The following is a 4,463-nucleotide window of genomic DNA, read 5'->3' on the forward strand; positions in this document are numbered from 1 at the left end:
GCGGCGGGGGTCCGCGGGGAAGGCGACGGCCGGGTGGAGGCACGCGGCGGCCTTTCCCGGGGCAGGGGCGGCGGAGAGTGACAGTTCGCCTGCCGCTCTTTCCGGGGGCCGCGCCGCCGCAGGCGGCGGGCAGGGTGCAGCGAGCTTGGGGGCCGGCCGGGTGGGCGCGCGGGGCGGGGACCAGGGCTGGGCGCCTCCTGGGCTGTCAAGTCCATGTCCCCCCCGGGGAAGGGGAGTCTCCCCCTGGGGCTGCAGGCTGGGGTCGGGGCATGCGTCGGCGGGCCAGCCTGGGTTCCGGGAACCGATGAGGAAGACCGGGAGGAGCGCGGTGGGGGCGCCCGCTAACCTTTCCCTCGGTGTCGGTTGCTGTTCCAGGCCGGCGCGGTGAACAAGCAGGGCGACAGCATTCTCTGCCGCTGAGCCGCGCGTCCCAGGTGAGCGCGCGTTTCCCTTCTCGGGTGGCCGGTCACCAGAGACACCCCGTCCCCAGGGCCTTCCGGTGTCAGGCACAGTGGTGTTCTTTGCCGTCCCCCCACCCCCCGCCCCAGCATTTCTGAGGGCAGATTCCCAAGGAAGATTCACCTCTCTCTCTCTGCCACCCAGTTAGTAAGTGAACCCGTACTTAGCTTCGAGAACTGGGGGACGGATCAGCTCGTGTCCCCGCCGCCCCCAGTGATCGGCCGGTCTCCTTGCCGAAGTGAGGGTACCCTCGTGGGCGTGGGGCCCAATGCGCCGCACTCCCCCCCCCCCCCGCCCCGTTCAGTCTGACACCCACGAAAGAGGACGCAGGCAGGGTCCCCGGAGTGGGTGCCCTGCGCGGGCTTCCCGGGGGCTCGCGACTGCTTGCACGGCGCCGGGCCGGGCGGCGGACTGCGGGTGTAGTCTGACCCGGTGGTTTGTTTTGGGTTGTTGATCAAGCATGTCTTGAGTTTGGTCGGTGGCGCCAGTTAGTCTGCAGCGGGAAGGTTCACACACCCCCTCTATTCATTGCTCTTCCACAGGTGTGCGGCCGCCTGAGCCCGAGCCAGGAGCCCTAGAGAGGGAGGGGGAGAGAGCAGAAGTTAGAGAAAAAGCCAACCGGAGGAAGGAAAAATAACAAAAAGATCAGAAAATCTTAGAAACGTTTCATTCGTCATTCCAAGAGAGAGGGAAGAAAAATAAAACTTTTCATCTTTGTTAAAATTTTTTTGCACGTTCATAAACATTCTACATACGTATTCTCTTTTGTCCCATTTATAACCGCTGTGAATTGTACATTTTTGTGTTTTTTGGAGGTGCAGTTAAACTTTTAAGCTTAAGTGTGACAGGACTGATAAATAGAAGAATCAAGAGTAAATCCGACTGTTAGAAACCGACTTTGTGACCAAGGAGCTCAATTTTTGTTTTGAAGCTTTACTAATATACCAGAGCATTGTAGATATTTTTTTTTTTTTTGACATCTATTGTTTAAAATAGATGTTTATACGGGGGCAGGGAACTTTGTGTTCCCTGCAAGAATGTTACATATTGTATAGATAACTGAGTGACATTTCATACCATGTATATATAGAGATGCTCTATAAGTGTGAGAAAGTATATGCTTTAATAGACTACTGTAATTATAAGATATTTTTAATTAAATATTTTTTGTAAATATTATGTGTGTGTTTTTTTTTAATCTGTGGGAATATTTCTTTTGGAAAATTATTTTTCAGCTCAGTTGAAGAGCTCTTGATAATCTTGAATGTCTTTTCTGTTTGGTCTGGCTCTTAATTTGTTTTTGTTTTGCCTGGTGTCCTGTAGACTCGGAAGTAACAGTTATAGCTAGTGATCCTGCATGACTGCATGAGATGTTTAATCACAAAATAAACTTGTTCTGAGTCCATTCAAATGTGTTTTCTTTAACCTAGATCGAAATCTTTGTATTTGAAGCCTACATGTGGAAAATGCGCTTTATCAGTTTTTAAGTACAGGGTTTGATAGTGTAATATATAAAGAGTAAGTGTTTGTTTTTCCTTTTTTAACGGAGGTCAAGATGGATTCGGAATGATTTTGCTTACGGGATGGGGAAATGCTTGGATCCTGATGAGTTTATGAAATCTACTGTTTTATCAAAGTGGAAAAATGCTTATCATTCTTCATTTTACACTAAAGCTTAATGTCACTGAGTTTCATGTCTGTACAGATTATTTAAATCATAGAAATGAAAAATGTTCTCTGCTTGCTACCAAAGGACAAACTCTTGGCAATGAACACTTTCTGCTTTCCTTCCTCCAAAGAATATTAATAGGCAACAGTGGGAGAAAAAAAAAAATTTTAAGGCATAATGGCAAATCCTTCAAGCAGGGATAAAAGTCGATCTTCAAACATTAACTTAAGTAGACCAAAAATTCTGATGACCGCATCTAGATTATTTTTTTATAAAAATGATTTTCACTATAGCTATGTTAGTTAACTGCTAAACTACTGTCCAATCTCTTGTGATGTGTAACTTTTACATGTGAATATTAAAGTAGATTTATCTGTCTTGTACCGTGATTTCTGGTCTCATTTCTTCAAAACCTTAACACTTATTTTTAAGACTTTCTTTTCTCTTGAAGGAAGGTAGTATATTCTGGGTTAGATAGGACTGTCAGGGCTTGTGAACATTATACATTTAATGTGATCAGTGCTCTACACACCAGTTAGATGGAATTTTTAGAGTGAGAGAGAATTAAGTAGGATTTAATTGGGTGCTTTGTAAATAGTTAGTCAACTGTGTGTGTAACGTGGTCTGTTTGATTTTTAAAAGGAAAGGATTTGTTTCAGCTTATACAAGAATAAAAGTATTACAAACCCAAGGGACTTTTTATGAGGTCAAAGTCAAATATTTATATGAATATGAAATATGGCCTCTAGTAGTCGGTTGAAATGGCAATATCTCAACAGAAATGAACAAAGTTAATGCTGATAGATTCCAAAAAATGTAAAGATTTTTAAAAATCTGTCCCCTATCTCCATCATGTTACCCCTCAGCTTTGACATTTCACTGGTCTTAGATATTTTTAGAATTTGATGTATTTGATGTTGAGACTTACAAAGTCAAAGGACCACTTGTTTAGATGAGGTTTATTTTTATTTTTTATATTATTCATTCTTGTCACACATCGAGGAAAACACAAGAACACTGCTGGAATTCCAAGTCTGAAGAATTCTAACCATTGCATTCTTTGTTATTAAGAAAGGGGACAATCCCTCCTTTTTATTTGGCAGCTTAATTTCAGTAGGAAGCAAGTCACATGTGCTCTCTTGGTTGGAGTTAGGCATTTGTCAGGCCTAACTACCATATCCTACCTAAGTTTTTAAGCAGAGCTTAAACTTATGCTGGGAGATTGTACATCTCAAAATGAATATTCTTGATTTTTGAAGATAAGTCTTGCTCCTTAATTAATTTCATATTTGGGGCATGAAGAACCACTAAAAGGGAAAAAAGTATTATGGATGTTACATTGGAGAGACTTGACATTTTCCCCTCAGCCACTCACACAGCACTGAATGTCTCTAAAGAAGCAAAGTCACTGTTCACTAAATTAATATGCAGTTGTATAAGATAATACATTCTATTAAATGTTGGCTGTGTCCTAACCAAGTAACCAAATAACAAAAACATTTGTCATTTATCTATGTAGTTTAATGATTCAGATAATTGGTTTCACAGAAAAATATTCTGACTTCTCTCGTTTAGTTTGTCTGCCTTTAATGTATAGGCACAACCAAAGAATCGTTTATACCTGCAAAGGCAAAAAAAAAATCTCATGGTGAGATGTTGTTTCTCATTGTGGTTTTAAAATCCTGAACATCTCAAGACATTTCATGTTGAAGGAGAAAAAACTTTCATTTCAAAGAACTAATATACTTTGACATTGTATAAATCTTAAGTCTATTGTCAAGCTTTAACTGAATTTTTAGAACTTTTAAAAATTTTCACCCCATAATCTATTGTATTAAATGCCTTCTATAATAATAAATCTTCACTGAGCAAAGGGTTCTGAAGTTTGTGGTTTTTAATTGACTTCTACTGAGTTATGCAATTTTTCATTATCAAGAATGGGTCTCTTGATGGATCACCTCAATTATTTACAGTGTTCCTTACCAGGTGATGAAAAATGTGGCTTGAAAATGGTGATATGAATGAAAAGGAAATCTAGTTTGAATGCTAGAGAAATCTTGTCTACTCTTTGGTATCTGCTAGGAGAGGGAGCAAGAATTCCAAAAAGGCAACAGAATGATACTCAGGGAAACTAGATCTCTCTCTCTCTCTCTCTCACACACACACACACGCACAGTAATGTTGACAAAAATTATTTCACAGTAGTGCAGAACCAAATAAAACTGGCCCTGTCTTTCTAGCTGATGTACTTTAATTATATATATGTTAATCAGCCCAGATAGCCCTTGGGTCTCTACTGGGCCAAGGACCAACCCCTCCAGGTTTCTGAAGAGGG

General features: G+C 41.9%; 1 long non-coding RNA gene across 1 annotated transcript; it reads left to right on the forward strand.

Annotated features, from left to right (window-relative positions):
* The first annotated feature begins 190 nt into the window (after positions 1 to 190).
* Positions 191 to 4,001, forward strand: LOC104995081. The gene is made up of 2 exons (XR_826033.1): positions 191 to 434; positions 1,002 to 4,001. It is a non-coding gene; the product is annotated as an uncharacterized LOC104995081 (long non-coding RNA).
* The last annotated feature ends 462 nt before the right edge of the window (positions 4,002 to 4,463 follow it).

This window comes from Bison bison, unplaced genomic scaffold, assembly GCF_000754665.1.
Source record: "Bison bison bison isolate TAMUID 2011002044 unplaced genomic scaffold, Bison_UMD1.0 scf7180017864274, whole genome shotgun sequence".
Taxonomy (NCBI): Eukaryota; Metazoa; Chordata; class Mammalia; order Artiodactyla; family Bovidae; genus Bison; species Bison bison.